This window comes from Chiloscyllium punctatum, chromosome 14 (assembly GCF_047496795.1).
Source record: "Chiloscyllium punctatum isolate Juve2018m chromosome 14, sChiPun1.3, whole genome shotgun sequence".
In the NCBI taxonomy this organism is placed as follows: Eukaryota; Metazoa; Chordata; class Chondrichthyes; order Orectolobiformes; family Hemiscylliidae; genus Chiloscyllium; species Chiloscyllium punctatum.
Genome location: NC_092752.1, coordinates 21360043 through 21382629, shown reverse-complemented (window position 1 = coordinate 21382629; position 22587 = coordinate 21360043). Strand labels below are relative to the sequence as shown.

General features: G+C 40.9%; 1 protein-coding gene and 1 long non-coding RNA gene across 2 annotated transcripts in view; one reads left to right on the top strand and one right to left on the bottom strand.

The window, feature by feature from the left end:
- kiaa0232 (KIAA0232 ortholog) overlaps positions 1 to 1101 on the bottom strand; it is a 128478-nt gene extending 127377 nt beyond the window's left edge. Inside the window, exon 1 of the mRNA XM_072584060.1 lies at positions 992 to 1101. The gene's annotated coding sequence lies outside the window, so the exon portion shown is untranslated. The remainder of the gene's footprint in view (positions 1 to 991) is intronic.
- Positions 56 to 9236, top strand: LOC140485666 (uncharacterized). The gene is made up of 2 exons (XR_011962403.1): positions 56 to 557; positions 7318 to 9236. It is a non-coding gene; the product is annotated as an uncharacterized lncRNA (long non-coding RNA).
- The last annotated feature ends 13351 nt before the right edge of the window (positions 9237 to 22587 follow it).

The window sequence follows — 22587 nt, the reverse complement described above, 5'->3', positions numbered from 1 at the left end:
TCTCTCTCTCGGCTTTGCCCTTGTAATTCGACTGACTTTGTTTCTCTTCCTCCCCCTCCTCCTCCTCCCCCTACCCACCCCTCCCGCCGCTTCTTTTTCCCTGTCCCTGGCGCCGCAGCCACCGTTGACAGAGCGAGGGAGAGAGAGAGAGAGAGAGAGACAGAGGGCCTCCGCCGCCAAAGAAGGGAAAGGGAGAGGAGGTTGGAAGGATGGTTGAGGGGGAGGGGGAGGGGGAGGGGGGTGGTGGTGAGAGAACGTAAGGGTCAGGCGACAGGCCGCAGCGCCGCCCCCCTGTAACCTTTCACCCCGACGATCCCCCACCGAAACCCCGCCCCCCCCCTTCCGCCTCGCGCCGGGGACCGCTCTAACGGACAATGTAGGTCGCACGCGCCGAGGCGCAGGACGTCTCCCTCCGTGGGTCTCGTGCGAAGGAGCGAGTGAGATCAATCAAACTCCCCCCTCGAAGAGAGTTGGCCATTCCACAACAAAACGGCAGCCGGCTGCCGTTATGGGAGTTTGTTTTTGAAAAGAAACATCGACGACGGATTGCCCGCTGTGTGAGTTTGACTGTGAGAGGTTCCGGCGGTCGTGTTTAACTTTTGTTTTGTCGATCGTTCGGTACTCGGTACGGACAGCGAGAGAAGGGGAGGGGGAGGGGGAGGGGGAGGGGGAGGGGGTCGCTTCTTATGAAATCGTCATGAATTATGCGAATAAATGAACGAAAACGAGGGTTCGGCTGTGAGACCCACACGAAAATACGCCAGAACGTCCCAGGCGTGTGTATTAAATTATCTTGGAGTAAAAACAGTCGCAAAGACCGACCCAAAATTGCAAATCATTATTTATTAATAATGGCGCGCATCAAAATAAAGCGAAGCGGGCCATCGTAAGTCTTAAGAACTGTCCAAATGAGTTTGCACAGATCTGCTTCTGTTTACTGTTTCCTAATTCGACGCAGGGTGTGATGCAGGTGAGTTGTACATTGTCTTACCTTCTTTACAAGTGGAGCTTTGTCCCAGTCTTTTTTTTTCTTCTTGTGTTAGGTTGATAGTATAAAACAAGCAGGTAAAGGGTGAGAGTTGCAATGGCTGCAACTGTGAGCTCACTGCTCTCAGTGCCAGTGCACATCGGGTCTGAATTTTTTTATCAACTGCCATTGGCTTCTTGGAAATGATATTTTTTCCCCCCTTCAGACTGTCACCCACTAGCACTACGTACAGCACTTATTAGAATGCAGAAGGAAGCCAGGCAACCCACTTAGCAGTGAGTCGCTGTAGATCTGTTCTGATTTCTTTCTTTCTCTTTCCCCCCCCCAACTCAGTAACCCTGAAAGTTTATTTCCTCTGCTGTCCAACCTCCTGCTGAAATAATCTCCATGCCTTTACTTCCGTCCTCAGGCAGCCAGTTCCAAATCATTACAGTAGACACTTTTTTAAAAAATTCTATCTTGTCATTGTTTTTCTCCCCATCTCTGCTATTCTTGCTCAAAAGTTTTGCTAGATTTTGTTGAAGCAGCAGCAAAGGGATAATCAAATTTTCCCCTCAATCTAATTTTCAGAGAACAGCCCACTTCTCCAAACTTAGCTCATAGTTAAAATCCCTCAACCTTGGAGGCACTCTGGTAAATTCAAGCACTCCTGAGGACTAATAGGAGATTACTTCTGCTGTAGCCAACTGCAACAGATTGTACGTTTGTTAACTTTGGTAATGGATGGATTTGCGCAAAGGTTGAATTGCCAAACGTAAATAAAGACATGCCAGTTTAGTGATTGTGGTGCAGTGACTTTTTTTATGTTTTCCTTGTATGTAAAAGATCCTAGCTTTATAACCAAGCAGAGACATTGTTAAAGTTCAGGTATAAGTGCATTCTTTTTTAAAGAGTAGTGCTGTGTGGCACTCTGGTATTTTCACTACCTTTGAACCAGAAAGCTTAGTGTGATGTAACATCTCTGAATGGGTTGATTTAGAAAATATATACAACTGAAGACCATATTTTGTCACTACTGCAACAAGCTTTTCTTTAAAAGTTATGATTTTATTTCATGAAGCCATCCTCATGCAGCAAAGTAATCAGAACTACCTGGTAATCCATTATTGTTACAGTTTGTATATAAAATTTAATTTTACATTATGACTTTTCAATTATCGAAGTGAGATATTAATAAAATGTCATATGGTGGTAGCCATGAATAATTTTCACATAACCTGACCTGATTATTCAATGTATGAAAATAAAACTTGAATAATTTTACATGGTTTCTTATTTTGCATTTCTTACATTCAAAGGTTATAAATTAGACTACATACAGGAGATTATTGACTTCCATAATCCTTTTAACATCAAGTATTGTAAAGAAAGAAAATAAAATCAACTTCAAAGAAATTGCAATAAGTCTTTCCAATCACTTTATTTTCTTTATTGAAAGATTTTTGTTTTGTTTTATTTTACCTCATTGTAAAAGCAACATTGAAAGTTGCAAATAAAATCAAAATTGCAAAGTGAAAGTGGCTTTTAATCTTAGGGAAAATGTTTTGGATTGTTACAATTGGTTGTGTGAAATGTACTGCAACTTTCCCTGTTCTGCATTTAAGTAGTGCATTTTTGATTTTTTTGTGGCATATTGAAGATACAGTGGGTCTACAGATGAGCAGAAGCATGTACTCGACTTGTAAGTTGTGACTGTTAGAAAGTGGAGAGTCTGCAAATTGGACCGAAAATGGATCAAACTACTTTAATTTTTGAAAAAATAATCATAAAAGCCTTTATTTAGACTTTGTCATTCTTTTGGTTATGGTGGGATCACCCATTAAAGATTCATTTTTCTTTTGAGATAACCAAGTTAGTTGGGAGAGGTAGTCCTGTTCAAAATCTAAATTAATAACTTAATGAAGCTTTTGACGAGGGTCTGCATCCTATTTACTTAAATTTAAACAATGCTAAAGCAGATTCAAAGTCCCATGTTTTTGTGTTGCACTCTTCAGGACTGGCTCATAAAACCAAGTTCAGGAGGAGAGCAAAAATGTATACAATTTACATATGGTCAAATTTCTTTTGCTGACAAAGGATCCTGTGTGAGAATATAAGTAGCCTTGATATATAGCTGCAGTTAGTTTATTGTACCCTTTTCATTGATTAAAATGCTTTTATAGATAGCCAACTCAGTGTGTACTCATGGCATTGCCTTGACCAACAAACCTATCTGCCTGGTCCGAGTTCAGTCAGCTAACTATGATTAAGTTTTTGTTGCATCTCCATCCCGACTAGGTCTAAGCAACTTGGATTCTGTTTGTGTTGTGTAAATTGTTGTTGCCTTGCAAAGTTTTTTCCTTGTGTTCCTGTCCAGATGAGTGAAAGACATCAAGCTTTGACACTGTATTTTTAAGGAAAGTTTAAATTCTGTAGGACAGAGCTATTATTTGTTTACTTAATGTAGAGTCTGGTGGGACTGGTATATGATTAAAATGCTTTCACACATGCCTCGGAGGAGACTTCAACACCCAGCTCTCTTTCCCACATCCTGCGGAGTCGATCAAACTCATCTGAGGTGGCACCCCCCCCCCCCCCCCCCCAATTGATATAAAGTAATGACAGAGAGTGTACCCTTACCACTGAGCACCACCTCCCCCTCTCTTCTTCTCCCTCCCCAAACCCCCCCCCCATGTCAGATTTGCAGGAATCAGTCAAAAGTGTGGTCTTTTTTGAATAAAGTCCCTAACTTGAAAAAACTGAAAGAGGTTCCTGTTAGATAACTCATACTTCCGTACTAACTGATCGAAGGACATCAGTGAGTCTCCCCCAAATAAGTCACCCATGCAAGACACACCTCTAGCTGCCCAACGTTTACATCCTGAATCTATCATACCCGGTCGAAAACCCAGCATACCTACTAAAGGTGTAAACAAAGATGTTTTGCCAATATTGCCTTCCCTCTGCTGAATTGCCCTCCATGCTTTAACAGTATTGATGACTATTGGGTTATGGCAATATTTCCTAACTCTCATCATTTTGTCCAAAAACAAAAAAACTGGAAAGGGGGCACCTTGCCTGGGAGGCTTCGATATCTAGCTATATTGTAAGAGGATCTCCACAGACTCAATCACTCACGTAGGACAAAAGCGAGCTTAACTGGTAATTTTTAATGTCTGAAAAGTCCACCCCCAATCTGAGAGGCAACTGCAGTTTGGCTAATTTAATGAGCGGCTGCTTACGATGCTGGCCGTTCAGCCTCCTGAATGTTTGCTTATTGAAAATCTGGGGAGCATCCGTATAAGGTCTTAGAAACTAGGGAGAATATTCATCTTAATAAGCACTACCTGACCCAAACACGAGACTGAAGATATCTTTGAAGATAATTGGATAAAATTGGCTTTGAAAAACCAATCAAGAACTAGAGTAATGAATATGCCCAAGTACACAAAACCCCCCTGTAACCACCTAAATGGGAATCTATAGTTGCCCTCAAGACAAGATTGATTTTAATGGAGCTGTATGGAGACATGTAGTAGTGGGTTTAGATCAGAGTGGTGCTGGAAAAGCACAGCAGGTCAGGCAACATCCGAGGAGCTGGAAAATCGACGTTTCGGGCAAAAGCCCTTCATCAGGAAGGGTCTAAACTCTGGTTTCCAGCACCTGCAGTCCTCACTTTTGCCTATGTATTAGTGGGTGTCCATGGGCTTACAGGGAAGGCAAACAGAATGACATGATACATAGCATAGGAATAGTTTAAATGTCAGTTTTTGTTTTGTTTATGCAAATTGTTATCAGCATGTAGAACAAGTTACAGCTCTTGCATTAAATGGATATTCATGGTATCAGCCAAAGAAAGAACTAGAAGGGTTAAAGAATAAGAACTGTGAATGCTGGAAATCTGAAACAAAAGCAGAAATTGCTGAAGAAACTCCATAGATCTGGGAGTATCATTGGAGACAAATCAGTTAACATTTCCAGTTCAGTGACCCTTCAGAACTACTGGTAGCTAGGAAAATGGTGCGAATATATCCCTAGATGGGAGAGGAGGATAAAGGAGGAAGGGTAAGAGAAAAGATAGGTGGAGACTGCATCTGGAGAGATTGGGGGGAGAGAGAGAGAGAGACGGAGAGATAAAGGGATGGATAATGATAACCCAGGGAGAAAGAAGAACTGTTAATAAGGTAAAGATGGATTGCCTGTGCTGAAAGCTGTCCATGTGATGGGGTCTAGAGTGTGGGCATGGGAAAAGGACTTGGAACAAGGTTTTGAGACTCTAAAATTATTGAACTCACTCAATATTGAGTCCTGAACACTGAAGGATCCCCTAGCAGAAAATGTCATGCTGTTTGTTTCAGCTTGCATTGAGGTTTGATGGAGTATTGCAGCAGGCTTGAGACAGAAATGTTGGCCAGGGAGCACAGTGGTGTTGAAGTGGCAGGCAGTAGGAAGTCCAGGGTCATTATTACAGGCTGCACAGATGTTTTGCAAAGCAGTTGCCAAGTCTGCATTTCTTCTTCCCAGTATAGAGGAAAGCACATTGTGAGCAGTGAATAAAGATTGAGTGAAGTGCAGGTAAATCACTGCTTAACCTGGAAGGTGTGCCGGGAGTCTTGGTTAGGGAGGAAGTAAATGAGTAAGTTTTGCACCTTTTATCATTGCATGGCAAGGTACCTTGGAGGTTTGGGAGTAGACCCAGAGGGGATGGTCCCTCTGGAATGCAGATAGAAGGAATGGGAATAATTGCTTGATGGCAGCAACCTACTGGAAGTCATCCTTTGGATGCTGATAGGGTTAAAACGTGTAAACTAGGGCTACTCCATCCAACGTGTGGGAGAGTAGAGAATGGGTGAAGGCAGAATGGCAGCAATTGGGCTGTCTACTTCTGGCAAAACATATCTGCACCATCCCTTCCACCTGGCTGAGCCTGACCTGCCTTTGAACAATTTCTCCTTTTAACTCCTCTCAGCTCCTTCAAGTCAAAGATATGGCAATGGGTACCTTCGTGAGTCCCAGTTATGCCTGTCTCTTTGTGGGCTTTATGGAATGTTCCTCATTCAATCCTGTTTGCGGTCTCTCCACTCAACTCTTGCACTGGAACATAGATGACGTCGCTGCTGCTTCTCCCCCTCATCCAGAATTGGAAGCATATTATTAACTTCACTTCCAATTTCCATCCTGTGCTCACCCTCCCCAGGTCTGACTCCTCCTTTCACTTAGACATTTCGGTTTCAATTTTTGGGGATATGCTGATATCCACTACAAATTCAACAACTTCTGGACAATACATTCTTACATATTGCTTGCTGTAAAGACTCCATTCCACTCTCTGTTTCTCTATCTCTATTGAATCCTTTCTGGTGACTCTGCCTTCCACAGGCCCTCAGACATGTGCAACCCATTTCCTGTACTACTACCCTCAATCCTTCCCTTAATTCCCTCAACACCTTTGGAGTACCCTGGTCCTCCCTTTCCACCCCACCACCAACTTGGTGTCATTTCTGCCATCAGACGCATAATCCCTCTCATCCCTTGTCAGAATTCTGCAGGGACCGTTTCCTCTGGGGCACCCTGATCCACTCCCGACACCTCCCCACACATGCAATCACAGAAGCTGCCATTTACTTTCTCCTCACTAACCAAGGCTCCAGATACATGTTCCAGTTTAAGCAGCAATTTACTGCACTACACTCAATCTCATCTGCTGTATTTGCTACTCATGATGTGGTCTCTCTACACTGGGAAGATGAAATGCAGATTAGGCAACTGCTTTGCAGAACACCTGCATACTGTCATCGAAATTGATCCTGAGCTTCCAGTTTGCCTGCCACTTTAACACACCGCCGTGCTCCCTGGCCAACATTCTGTCTCAGGCCTGCTCCATTGCTACAGCAAGTCTCAGCACAAGTTGGAAGAACAGCGTCTCATTTTGTGCTTGGGGACTCTGCAGCTTTCAGTAGTCAGTGTTGAGTTCAATAAATTTAAGACATGAGCACCTTCTGCCATGTCCTTTAATCACCTATCACTTACTCCTTTACCTTCCCCAACCCCCCTGCCTTTTGCTTATATAACACCTCTCTCTAGCTACCATCATGTTTGAGAAGAGTCAGTGGACCCAAAATGTTAACTTTGCTTTCTCTTCACAGATGCTGCCAGACCTGCTGAATTTGTCCAGCAGTTGCTATAGAAATGTTTCTTATTTTGCCATGTATCACCGTTCAAAAAGATGGGACATCGGGTATTAACCTCAGTTAATTTTATGTCCTGTAGTGTGGTTCAGGAAATTTTGCTCAAGTGTTTTTTAATTATAAACGACTAAAATTTCTTGTAACTTTATTAATCTCTTTCAGGAGATTACATCACAAGAAGGCGGAAGATGCAGTGGGCATAATGATGTTTAGCTTTATCATGATTGTCAATCAACAATTGATAAGCCAGACAATGTTTCTTTCTGCCCTGCATTCTGTGTATCTACCTTTTGATAATTTTAAATTTAATTCTTCACGCGGTGTCACTGTAATTGTAATTACACAATTACAGTAATATACAATGGCATAATTTCATGTTTTGTGAAATGTGGGTTGGATGTTCAACTTTAGCTTACTCTGCCATTTTGTTAGGTATTGGCTAATCTGATTGGGCCTTGACTCCAATCTTGTTGTGTTTTTTCCCACAGATATGTCCAATCCATATTGCAATCAATGTCATAGGTAAGGCATGGCATCAGGTGCTGAATTCACACGATTTGGAACAGAGTTTGAACCTCCTGCTAATCCCCATTGGCTGTCCAGCCAACTGAGCCAGACCATTCCTGAGGAATGAGTTGTTATGGCAACATGCTTTTACATGCATGTTGTAGCCTGGACTTCTGGATAGTAATGGTGGAGGTTTCAATTTATTTTCATCAGCTGACTGACCAGAAATCTCTCCTGCCCTTACCTCATGTCATTGGTGTATATTGGAAGGATTTAGAAGTTGATCATTCAACCTGTTAGCTATATTACGTAACCATCTTCCTTGACCATAATGTCCTAAAGTAGGATTTAAACCCAAAGCATCTTGGTTAGGGCAAGGAACATGCCACTGTGTCACAAGATCTCTTTTGCTCTGTTGTCCCTGTATTTTTTACTTCCTCTGCATCTGTGGCTTGTTGAATTCGGTGACCACGTTAAAATAGACATTTTGTTTGAATGCATACATATCTTAAGAGAATGTAGCTTCTGCACACCTTGTTAGTTCTGTGCATTGTATATATCCGATTGTCGAGCAACTACATGTTTGCACAGTGGAATGTTGCTTACCTTTATAATTCTTTAATATCCATGCCTAACAATGCTATGTCATTTTGGATGAGGACCATTTCAGTTGATACACCATCCACAAGTTCTTAAATAAAGTTCGATTGCCACTCCACTTGCCTGACTCCACTTTGAAAATTGTGCTCCTCTATTCTGACTTTTCATTGGCTTTCAGTATCAAATTGCTTTACCATTTTAAATGTCTTGATTAAATCACCCTTGAAGCTCCTAAACTCAAGGAAAGCAAGCCAAAAACATGGCCCATTTTTATGATTTACTCATAACAGAAGGATACAAAGGTTTCAAAGTCTGCGCTCTACCTCTGCTATGTCAATGTATTGTTACTTATTTCACTTGGTAACCTGGACAAACACGCCTTAATCTGTCATCTTCCAAATTCCTTTTCTGCTATTTTGAGTTACCTTTTAACCTAGTATTATTTGTATTTTCTGTACTGCATACCTATTCTACTCTTCTACCCTTTGGACAGCCTCCAGCTTATAGTGCCTTAGTTAGCATTACGCCTGTCCTACGATTGCCTTTCTCTGTATTGGTCACTGGCATGAAGTATATTGCTGTTGGACGGGATCAGTATCTGCTATAGCTTGTATTTTTGTTCAGTTTTATCTCTCCTGCCAACAGGCTGCCAGCCTGTCCCCTTGCTGTGCTTGTTCTTTCCTTTTGAAGTCTTATTGTGTGTGCAGAGATGATAGAACAATTCTTTGAACAATACATGTGTTGAAGTGTCTCTATCTTGCTTGAGTTGGTTATGTATTCCTTCTGAGTTCACAAAAAGAATACTATTTTTGGCAGGTCTGTAATAATAATCTTGTTATATTTTGTTGGAATTGTTTTATAGCTAATTGTATTTGTAATTACAGAGATACCCCACCATGGAATGTAGTTTGTACTTTGTATCTCGACACCCTGAGTAATGGAATGAGTAAATAAATTAAACATCATAATTGAGATATTTCTGTGTTTATCATGCTTTTGTGACACAACATAAAACTACCTTATTGCTGAAGCATAACTCCAGATAACAGATGCATGGCACTGTGATATAGTTACTGAATGTCAGTGTCATTGCCTCGGGTCCTGTGCATGTGCACAGTTGTCTCAGTGCATACAGTGTCATTTGAATGTCATTATTACTGATTGTTCCAGACAATAGGGCTATTTATATGGCATCATTAAACACATGAATGTTTTCTGTGGCAGAGTATTAGCGAAGATCATTGAAGAATCAGCATGTTATTATTCACTAAATCCTTGGGGCATAAGATTAATTTTTGTTGCAAGTTCTGCATACCTAAGCCTGGAAGCTGTTTGGTGCATGGATTAAAATGCTTCTATTTTCATTTACTGAGGCATGGACTCCTATTCAGTCAAAAAATATGAAATCTCCCTATATAGACAGTAAGGGGGCAATATGAAATGAATTTATGAAATCTATGGAAATTGTTGCTTGTCTGCTTAATACAATGCATATCTGGCAATTGTTGACAAAACCAAAACAATATCACAAGACAAAATTGTAAAATGCAAGGGAGGCAATCCTGAATTCTCTGTATTTTTGGAAAATGCCACTATATTTACTTTTTTTGCAACTCTTGTTAACCCGTATAATATGACTCCGAATTAATGAAGATGATGGACAATTTAACTTTTTTCAAAAGAATAAAGAAGTGACAAGATGGACTCTGAGATGGAGATGGTGAGGCAGTGTTAAGGAGGAGCAAGGGATCAGATAACTTCTATTTTGGACTGACTTGTCTGATTTCAGGTCGAGGAAGTCACTTGAAATGAACCTCAAGTGCTGCTGTGTGACCTTCTGTTTCAATTAGAGATGGAAATGCAAGGAGGCTATTGATAACTGAAATATTGATATAGATCTAAAACATTTCCAATTGTGTGACAGTTGCCAAGTCATTTGTGTGGACAGTGGGAACATGGATACTGTGGTTCATGATAACTGCTGAATAATAAGAATCATGTCATTAATTCAAAGAGCAGCCTGGGCGGTCATCTGGACTAAAGTCCATATTGAGACAGCATTTTACCCAGGAGAAGAAAGACCTTGCATAGAGAGTCACTTCAGGCAGAGAAGTGGGGCTTTTTGAGGACTGCATTTAATACACTCATGGTTGATCAAGCACTTCAATGAGTTTTGCACACACCATTTCCCCAATAGTTTATACCATTGATAATTATCAACCTCCACTTAAAGATAACTTACACAGCCTTCTATTGTGCAGAATTTCAAGTATTCACAGCCCTCAGTGTAAAAGCACTTCTCACCTTGGTTTCGCAATGACAACCTCTTTAAATTTATACTCCCAAGTCTAAAGACCTCAACTAGAGGAAACATCACACCTCCATCTACCCTGTCTGTTATTTTGTAGATTTCAATGAGATCACCTCTCATTTGTTGAAAATCGAAAGAATACAGGCCCAGTTTGGCCAATAATTCACCATTCTGAGAAAAGTCTGGTGAACCTTCGTTGCACTCATTCAATGGCAATATCTTTCATCACACTTTCCTGCTTAGCTTATGCAAATCATATGCAAATTTAAAAATATTAAATGTCCCCATATTCAAGTAATTGATATATTTTGTAAACATCTGAGGCTCAAGTACCCGATTTATAAAACCTCACTAGTCCCAGTCTGCCAACATGAATGGCCCATTTATTCGTTTTGTTTTCTGTCTGTTAACAAATCGTTAATGCATGACAGTACATCATCTCTACCATGTGACTGGTAACCAACCTCCTGTGAGGGTCCTTATTCAAAAGCTTTCTGAAACTCCAAATATATTGATCAACTTTACTCTGTCAGTTTTGTTCATAATGTCCTTGAAAACATTTCCAAGTTTATCAAACATTTTATATTTGTGAGTCCATGTAGACTATGCACAATCAAATAATTTTTATCCAGATGTCCTTTTATCACTTTATTTGATAGATTGCAGTGTTTTCCCTTCTATGTAAGGATGACATCAATAGTTTATTTGTCTCGGTCCTTTTCAAATAGTTGATATTTGCAAACTACAAATTTGCAGTGATTAGACAAGAATGAGAGATTTTGGATGGTTACTAATGCATCAACTATCTCTTTAGCCACCTCCTTCAACTCTCTCAAAAGTAGATCAGATGCTTTGGCCTTAACAACTTTCAGCTCCATTAATTTCCCCAGTACAACTTATTACTAATACAGTACTAATTTCCTTCAGTTCTCCATTCTCCCTAGTCACTTGAATCTCTAATTCTGAGAGATTACTTCTAACTTCCTCATTGAAAATAGTCACAAAATATTAATTTAGCTTCTTTGCCATTTTCCCTTTCCCATTTTAAGTTCTTAATGGTCCCATAATGTTGTAGCCAGACATTGCCTTTTTAAGGATCTGTCTGATCCATTTTTGTTATTTGCTAGTTTTATATTTGTATTCTATTATTCCCTTCCTTTTCAATTTCTTGGTCCTCCTTTTACTTATTCTATAACGTTCCTAATTTCCAGATTCATTACTGTTGCTGGCCATTATTTGTCTTTTTAATTTTATACAATCTTTAACTTCCTTTGTTATCCTTGGTCAACCATTCAGCTTTTCACTTTGAAGGAATGTATAATTGCTGTCAGTCATGTGAACATTCTTTAAAGATAATCCATTGCTGATGTACAGTCATGCCTTCTAAAGTATTTTCTCATTTCAGGCAGCCAACATGTGTTTCATCCTTTCATAATTTCCCTTTGTCAAACTTAACTCCTTCAGAAAATATTTACAAGGATGTTATAGAGTCATAGAGATGTACAGCATAGAAACAGACGCTTCGGTCCAACCGGTCCATGCCAACCAGATACCCCAACCCAATTTAGTCCCACCTGCCAGCACCCGGCCCATATCCCTCCAAACCCTTCCTATTCATATACCCATCCAAATGCCTCTTAAATGTTGCAATTGTACCAGCCTCCACCACTTCCTCTGGCAGCTCATTCTATACACTCTCCACCCTCTGCGTGAAAAAGTTGTCCCTTAGGTCTCTTTTATATCTTTCCCCCCTCGCCCTAAACCTATGCCCTCTGATTCTGGACTCCCCGACCCCAGGGAAAAGACTTTGCATATTTACCCTATCCATGCCCCTCATAATTTTGTAAACCTCTGTAAGGTCACCCCTCAGCCTCCGACGCTCCAGGTAAAACAGCCCCAGCCTGTTCAGCCTCTCCCTATAGCTCAAATCCTCCAACCCTGGCAACATCCTTGTAAATCTTTTCTGAACCCTTTCAAGTTTCACAACATCTTTCCGATAGGAAGGAGACCAGAATTGCACGTAATACTCCAACAGTGGCCTAACCAATGTCCTGTACAGCCACAACATGACCTCCCAACTCCTGTACTCAATACTCTGACCAATAAAGGAAAGCATACCAAACTTCTTCACTATCCTACCTACCTGCGACTCCACTTTCAAGGAGCTATGAACCTGCACTTCAAGGTATTTTTGTTCAGCAACACTCCCTCCACAACCTGACCATTCAGGTATAGAAGTCCTGCTAAGATTTGCTTTCCCAAAATGCAGCACCTTGCATTTATCTGAATTAAACTCCATCTGCCACTTCTCAGCCCATTGGCCCATCTGCTCACTGGTCAATAGTTCCCTGGCTTGTCTTTACCGCCCTTCTTAAACAGTGGCACCACGTTTGCCAACCTCCAGTCTTCCGACAACTCATTGTGACTATCGATGACACAAATATCTCAGCAAGAGGCCTAGCAATTATTTCTCTGGCTTCCCACAGAGTTCTCGGGTACACCTGATCAGGTCCTGGCGATTTATAATTTCTGTTGTAATCTGAGGTAACCCTCTTCAGTGTCTACTACACCTCCAATTTTGGTGTCATCTGCAAATTTATGCTCTTCTGCTCGCATCCCAAATCATTTATGTAAATGACAAAAAAGTAGAGGACACAGCACCGATCCTTGTGGCACTCCACTGGTCACAGGCCTCCAGTCTGAAAAACAGCCCTCCACCACGACCCTCTGTCTTGTACCTTTGAGCCAGTTCTGTATCCAAATGGCTAGTTCTCCCTGTATTCCATGAGATCTAACCTTGCTAATAGTCTCCAATGGGGAACCTTGTCGAACGCCTTACTGAAGTCCATATAGATCACATCTACTGCTCTGCTCTCATCAATCCTCTTTGTTACTTCTTCAAAAAACTCAATCAAGTTTGTGAGACATGATTTCCCACGCACAAAGCTATGTTGACTATCCCTAATCAGTCCTTGCCTTTCCAAATACATGTACATCCTCTCCCTCAGGATTCCTTACAACAACTTGCCCACCACGGAGGTCAGGATCACCAGTCTATAGTTCCCTGGCTTGTCTTTACCACCCTTCTTAAACAGTGGCACCACGTTTGCCAACCTCCAGTCTTCTGACAACTCACATGTGACTATCAATGATACAAATATCTCAGCAAGAGGCCTAGCAATTACTTCTCTGACTTCCCCCAGAGATTTCGCGTACACTTGATCAGGTCCTGGGGATTTATCCACTTTTACCTGTTTCAAGACGTCCAGCACTTCCTCCTCTGTAATCTGGACATTTTGCAAGATGTCACCATCTATTTCTCTACAGTCTTTTTCTTCCATATCCATTTCCTCAGTAAATAGTGATGCAAAATATTCATTTAGTATCTCCCCCATTTTCTGTGGCTCCACACAAAGGCCGCCTTGCTGATCTTTGAGGGGCCCTATTCTCTCCCGAGTTACCCATTTGTCCTTAATATATTTGTAAAAACCCTTAGGATTCTCCTTGATTCTATTTGCCAAAGCTATCTCATGTCCCCTTTTTGCCCTCCTGATTTCCCTCTTAAGTATACTCCTACTGCCTTTATACTCTTCTAAGGATTCACTCGATCTATCCTGTCGATACCTGACATATGCTTCCTTCTTTTTCTTAACCAAACCCTCAATTTCTTTAGTCATCCAGCATTCCCTATACCTACCAGCCTTTCCTTTCACCCTGACAGGAATATACTTTCTCTGGATTCTTGTTATCTCTTTTCTGAAGGCTTCCCATTTTCCAGCAAACATCTGCCTCCAAACAGCTTTCGAAAGTTCTTGCCTAATACCGTCAAAATTAGCCTTTCTCCAATTTAGAACTTCAACTTTTAGATCTGGTCTATCCTTTTCCATCGCTATTTTAAAACGAATAGAATTATGGTCGCTGGCCCAAAAGTGACCCCCCACTGACACCTCAGTCACCTGCCATGCCTTATTTCCCAAGAATAGGTCACGTTTTGCACTTTCTCTAGTAGGTACATCCACATACTGAATCAGAAAATTGTCTTGTACACACTTAAGAAATTCCTTTCCATCTAAACCTTTAACACTATAGCAGCCCCAGTCAATGTTTGGAAAGTTAAAATCCCCTACCATAACTACCCTATTATTCTTACAAATAGCTGAGATCTCCTTACAAGTTTGTTTCTCAATTTCCCTCTGACTATTAGGGGGTCAATAATACAATCCCAATAAGGTGATCATCCCTTTCTTATTTCTCAGTTCCACCCAAATAACTTCCCTGGATGTATTTCCGGGAATATCCTCCTTCAGCACAGCTGTAATGCTATCCCTTATCAAAAATGCCACTCCCTCTCCTCTCTTGCTTCCCTTTCTGTCCTTCCCGTATCATTTGTATCCTGGAATATTATGCTGCCAGTCCTGCCCATACCTAAGCCATGTTTCTGTAATTGCTATGATATCCCAGTTCCATGTCCTGAGTTCTTCTGCCTTCCCAGTGAGGCCCCTTGCATTGAAATAAATGCAGTTTAATTTATTAGTCCTACCTTGTCCCTGCCTGCCCTGACTGTTTGACTCACTTCTGTTCTCAACTGTACCAGTCTCAGATTGATCTCTTTCCTCAATATCTCCCTGGGTCCCACCACCACCACCCACCCACCCCACCCCACCTTACTAGTTTAAATCCTCCCGAGCAGCTCTAGCAAATTTCCCTGCCAGTATATTAGTCCCCTTCCAATTTAGCTGCAATCCATCCTTCTTGTACAGGTCACTTCTTCCCCAAAAGAGATTCCAATGATCCAAAAATGTGAATCCTTCTCCCATACACCAACTCTTCAGCCATGCATTCATCTGCTCCATCCTCCTATTCCTGCCCTCACTAGCTCGTAACACTGGGAGTAATCCAGATATTACTACGCTGAGGACCTCCTTTTTTCAATTTCTGCCTAACTCTCTGTAATCTCCCTTCAGAATCTCAACCTTTTCCCTTCCTATGTCATTATTTCCAATGTGGACAATAACCTTTTGCTGGCCCCTCTCCCCCGTGAGAACATACTCTGAGACATCCTTGATCCTGGCACCAGGAATACAACACACCATTCTGCTTTTTCTCTGCTGGCCACAGAAACGTCTGTCTGTTCCTCGGACTACAGAATCCCCTCACACAATTGATCTCCTGGAAGCCGACGTACCCCTTGTTGCATTAGAGCCAGTCTCAATACCACAAACTTGGATGTTGGTGCTATGTTCCCCTGAGAATCTATCACTCCCTACATTTCCCAAAACAGCGTACCTGTTTGAAATGGGTACATCCACAAAAGACTCCTGCCCTAGGTGCCGATCTCTCTCACCCTTCCTGGAGTTAACCCATCTATGTGACTGTATCTGAGACTTTCCCCCCTTTCTATAACTGCCATCCATCACATACTGTTGCTGTTGCAAATTCCTCATCGCTTCTATCTGTCTCTCCAACTGATCCACTCGATCTGATAAGATTCACATCCAACAGCATTTATGGCAGATATAATCCGCCGTAACCCTTAAACTCTCTTTAAACTCTCACATCTGACAAGAAGTACATATCACTGCAGAGGCCATTTTTGCTCCTTCACAATCTACAGACACAGAAAATAAAACCGTCTTATTCCTCTGCAAAACACTGCACCAAGTTAAATTAATAGTTATGGCTTATATTTTAAGTTTAATCAAGAAACTTATTTCCAAAAACATATAACCAAGAAAGAACCCACTGTACTCACGACTGCAGCCTTTCTATTGGACAGACTTAAAACAATGATTAACTTCTGATTCTGTGTTGTGAACTTCGCCCAACAGGTTCCTCCAAGATTAGCTGTGAAATTCACTGTTTCTTAATTTTCCCAGATGCACTCCGGTGTCCAGCAATACATGAATTCAAAAACAGCAAAGGCAGTAAGTGTGCAAGTTCTCTCTCTCTCTCTCTCTCTCTCTCTGCACTGTTGCACTGTCCTCACCATGTGCTTCCTTTTCCTGTTCTTCTCCCTTTTAAAACTGCTGTTGTTTTGAATTTTTTTTCCCAAAGTTCCAAAACAATGCAACAGCATATAAAATAGTAATTGCTGCCCCTGGAATTTGAGGAAATTACCATCTAAAACACTTCAAAAAAGGAGCAGCTATTACAGCCAGAAATTTTTCCCGTCCTCCATCTTGGACTACACAGAATCCTGGAGTTGTCGGGGTAAGTGGAATGTAAGCTGTAAGGAAAGGTTGAATAGACTGGGACTATTTCCCCGTAGCACTAGAGGTGAAAGGGTGACCTTATAAAGGTTGATTAAATCATGAGGGACATGAATAATATGAATAGCCAAGGTCTTTATCCCAGGATAGTAGAGTCCAAACTACAGGGCTAGGTTGAAGGTGAGAGGAGAAAGATTTAAAAGAGATCAAAGGGGCGACCTTTTCATGCAGAAGGTGGTGTGTGCATGGTATGAGCTGCTAGAGGAAGTAGTGGAGGCTGGTACAATTACAATCTTTAAAGGCTTTTGGATGAATACATGAGTAGGAAGGGTTTAGAGGGGTATGTGCCAAATGCTGATAAATAGGACTAGATAAATGTAGGATATCTGGTTGACGTGGGTGAGTTGGACCAAAGGATCTGTTTCTGTGCTGTACAAAACATAATAGAATCTTCTGATATATTGTGGTCACTAATCCCTGAAGTTTCTTTTACAACAAGATTATAATGAAAACCACCATTAATAATATTAAGCCAAATAAATTTGTTCTCTAATCCGCTCTTCAAAATGCTGCTTTGAAATCCATCCCAAAGGCACTCCAGAAACTCATCTTCCACACTTTCATGTTCAGTTAGTTTACGCATTTTATATTCAGATTGAAGTCATCTGTGACAATGGTGTTGCATATGCTACAAGCTATTCTCATCTGATTTATACCATGTCCATGCTACCTCTACTGTTTGGAGTTAATGATAGCCCATCAATCAATGTCTGTTGACTATTTCCGTTGCTCCCAAACAGATTCTGACCATATTTTATTAAATTATAGATAACCTTTTCTTAAATTGCTGAACAGAATTTTTATAATGCAGTAGAATGTTATTCTGCCCGTCGTGTCAGTGCTGGTTCTGTGAGCATTTAAAATTTGATATGTCTCTTGCTGCTTCCTATCGTCCAGCATGTTTTGTATTTAAATAATCATCAAATGTCCCCTTGAACACCTCCAGGCAGTGTATTCTATTTGTGATTTTGTTTTTTATTCTCACATTTGTCTCCATATTTCATGTAATGCGGCTCTTAACCCAAACTGAGCATATATGAGCAGAATCCTGCAGAATAAATGCTGCTTGATAGCAATGTCAATGGCACCTTCCATCGCTGTTGATGACAGGGAGTAGAAAGACCAATAAGCCCACCCTGCCCATCTTAGCCAATCTCCCCTCTTAAGACAATAGGCCATTCAGCTCATTGTGTTTGCTATGAAATTCAATGACATCATGGCTAATCTGATCATCCTCAACTCTATTAAATAACCACTTCTTATTCTGAGCTAACATCCTCTGGTCCTAGAACAAAGAAAATTTACAGCCCAGGAACAGGCCCTTCGGCCCTCCAAGCCTGAGCTGATCCAAACCCACTGTCTAAACCTATCGCCCAGTTCTTAAGCATCTGTATCCCTTTGCTTCCCACCGACTCATGCATCTGTCCAAATGCACTTAGACTCTTCCCCCAGAAGGAAATGACCTTTGTATATCTGCACTGTCAAGCTCACTAAGAATTTTGTTATGTTTCAATGAGGTCGCCTTTAATTCTACTCCATGTCAATGAGTGCAGGCCCATCCTTGTCATCCTACCCAATCTCTCCTCATAAGACAATCCGCCCATACCTTGATTCAGTCTAGTGAACCTTCTCAGTTGCCTCTGTTGCCAGTATACCATTCCTCAGATGAGGAGCCCAAATGTTTCACAATATTCCAGCTTTTTACTGACTTTGTATAATTTTTAGCAAAATCTCTTTGCTTTTACATTCTGAACTATTGAGTATCCTTCAGCAGAACCTCCTTTCTAATCCTACCAATGTCATTGGTATCAATGTGGACAATGATCGTTGGATCCATCCCCTCCCTCTTCAAGTTCTTCTACAACGATGAGATATCCTTAACCCTGGCACGAGGCAGGCAAAACAACCTTCCAGAATCATGCACATGACTGCAGACAACTAATCATACTGTTCCCTACACAACTACATTCTTATTGCTTATACCTAATTGAACGGCTCCCTGTGCCAAGGTGCTGTCGTCAGTTTGCTCGTGCTCCCTCTCATTCCAACTCTGATCTGCACAGCTTGCAAGAACTTTGTCACTGTTGGACAATTGCAGGGACTCAATTGTAACCTCCTGGTCCTCATTCCTGCCTCACTGCAGCAACACCCCTCTAACCCTGATCACTGACCGATTTTGAACTACCTATTCTGCAGGTTGTTACTGCCCTTTAGGACAGTGTCCCTTTTTCCATGTGACTCAATGTCTGCAACACTGATTCCAGCTCCTCAACTCAGATCCAAATTTATTTGACCTGCAAACTCTTACTACAGATTATGCATTAGTATTCAGCAGCTTCCACGTGTTGCAGCAACAATACATCACCCAACTCATGAGTGGTAATTGGCTGTGTACTGCTTTTTGTGGCAATACATAGCTGGACAATTTTACTAATTTTTTGGGTATATGCCCCTGTTGTAGCTGTAACTGGAACAGCTCATTCCATACACTCACTACCCCCTGCAGTAAAAAGGTGCACCCTAAGTCCCTTTTAAATTGTTCCCATCTCTCCTTAAGCCTATGCCCTCTTGTTTTGAACTTGCCTCCCCTGAGGAAAAGACCTTAAACCTAGCCATGTCCCTTATGATTTTATAAATCTCTGTAAAGTTACCCCTCGGCCTCTGACACTCATGCTCAAACCCTCCAATGCTGGCAACATTGTTGTGAATCTTTACTGAACCCTTTCGAGTTTCACAACATTTTTCCTAAAACAGGGAGACCCGAATTGAACGCAATATTCTGAAAGTGGCCTAACCAATGTGCTGTACAGCTGCAACATAACATCTCAACTCCTATATTGAAAGCACTGACCAATCAAGGCAAGTGTATCAAGCGCCTTCTTCACTACCCTGTCTACCTGCAACTCCCCCTTGAACCTATGCTCCAAGGTCTCTTTGTTCAGCAACATTTCCCAGGACCTTACCATGAAGTGCGGAGCTGCATTTTTCCGTTAAATATTTTACTGGTCACTACTATTCAGAGCTGGATGTAGAAGCATTTCAGAAACTTAATTTGATCCATGGTCGTGGGATTGCTTGGTTGCCCATTTAAAAGGGAATTAAAAGCTTTCTAGGTGATATACCTAAAAAGTAGAACTTTAAGTGAAGATGTACCTGACTTTGGCATAACCACAATTGCAATGAGATGTTTCTTTTATTTTTAACTTTTTTCACAGAATTGATAGGAGTTATAAAACATGGCGGATACATTCCAAATTATGGAAATACTTCACATATTCATAGGGTGCTATTTGCATAGTTGGAGCAATGTTTTAAAAAAGAGCAAATATGTGGCCTGCTCTATAAATGACCAAGTACACACATGGTTGCAGTAGGTCTTCGACTGCTGGTAACTCTTCCAGGCAAGTTTCAAAGTGCGTTTAGCCATTCCCCATGACTGAAGCAGCATAAAATGGCTCAAAGTGGTCCTTGGTTGATTAAAAAAAAGATGAGGAAGATTTTTAGCTGAAGCTGTTAGCAGCTTGTATAGGCTACTGTTTCAAGTCAAAGTATAAGCCAGAGTAAATAGATGTCTTCACACAGAGAGTATATCCAAGGTAATTCGATAAAGATAACATGCAAAGGATCTGTGCAATGCACACAATGGGCTCTGTTACACAGAAACAGATGTCGATACTTGTGAAGAACACCAGGGTGAGCTACCTAAAGTAACATATTGTGTACTATAGCGAAAACATAGCCATGTATTTTATTCTATCGAGAATTAATCTAACCAGGTGTAGCCATTTATCAAGCTTGAAATGGAGTTTTAAACATACAACCATTATGGCTTTTAACTATATTCCTGTGAAAGTTCAGTCTAAGGCAGTATGAGGAGAACCACTGTTATCAGCAAGGGAGTACTGTCTGGCATGTGGCTGAATAAGATGCATTGTGAAGACTCAAAGATAATTGATAAGGGGATCCTGTAAACATGATGAGACCATGAGTAAGCATTGAGCTATCTATGCACTGATGACACAGTCACATGAAAAATCAGTTTTGCTGTTTTTGTAACTAACTAATAATATGATTTGTTAGTGATAAGCAAGGTGGGCTGAAAGCAAATATGTGTATTTTTGCCTTTGTTCAGTGGAGAAGCTCTTGCACTGCCTAGAATCTCTCTTCCTCTGGTGTAAATCAATAACACACTTTAATAATGATGTGGATCTGAATATCGAATGATTCATTTAGTCATTCTGCGGCAACAAGGTGGAAATTCAGCCAAGAGTCCATGGCAGTGTTTAAATTGCTCTAACTCTGGAAAATCTGAGATCGGAGGTAAATCATTAGGGTAGACAAAATTCCTGTCTTGCTGAAATTCTGGCTGAGTTCCCAGTCAAAGTCTTTCCAAGTACAGTTACAAATTTTCTTTATATAATGAGCATGTCCAGCGTTTCCAATTAATGTACAAATGGCCTTAATAATATTTAATTTTTTCTTAACTTCTAACTGAAGTTCATTAGTGTTTTAACATGTTTTGGTACCATTTTTAGCGTTTTGAGCACCTATTTCTGATTATTGCACTGAGGAGTAGGACTGCCCAAGGATTAAAACAAAATTGGTGGGAAGGCAAGTTCTGAAGTTAGATTGGTGCTTGTCAATAGTTTGGACAGTTAGACCAAAGGTACTATAATTGATGACCACAGGTTTGAGTGTGATATTAAAGGGCAGGAAAATAACTGGAGAGAGAGTGAACTTTAAAGACCAGGAAACGAGGTAGAGGGTGCGTAAGCCTTGGCTCAGAACTTAAAAGCCATAGCTGACCAATTGTAGATTAGAATGAGTGGATGAAGGGTTGAGGTGTGCAGCTTAACTGCAGTCTAGTAGAACGTAGAATGTTACAGCGTAGTACAGGCCCTTCGGCCCTCGATGTTGCGCCTACCTGTGAAATTAATCTGACACCCATCTAACCTACACAGTTCCATTATTATCCATATGTATGTCTAGTGCCCATGGTGAGTCTACTACTGTTGCAGGCAGGCCGTTCCATGCCTCTACTACTCTCTGAGTAAAGAAACTACCCCTGATATCTGTCCTAAATCTATCACCCCTCAATTTTAAGCTATGTCCCCTCGTGTTAGCTTTCACCATCCGAGGAAAAAGACTCACTGTCTGGTGAGAACTTTTTCAGAAAAACAACAGGCAATGTGTGATATGACTGGGAGATTAACACTTCATTTTTGGGAGGCCTGCAAGCTTTTACCATTGAGATTGTATGACTTGACCAACTAATGAACAGGAAGAAGGAGGATTTATTAAAACATGAGCAAGTGAATCTATGTCAAAAGGAGAAAAGTTAATATTTTTGTGATATGCAAAACTTCAGTTATTAATAATCAAATATTTGAAAAATTGAATTCAATTATTTTTCCATTTAAAATAAAACTATACTTATCAAATGAATATTTATAATTATAAAAGAAATTAGAATAAAATACTTTTCTGTCTTTCTGAATTATGTACATTAAATATATTTGTGGCATCACTAATATTGCCTATTTACACCCCAGTGACATCACCCAGAGTCACCTCTGCCTCAGCTCTTCTGTAGCTGAAAACAGCATTTGTGGTTTGATTCCTTGAAAACCAACTGTTCCAATACATTCTTGACTCCATTCCAGCAATCTATCTTTCATAAGCTTGAGATCATCGAGAATGTTTTTGCTTGGACTGGGAATAAATGTAGGCCAGCAAAAGCTTACA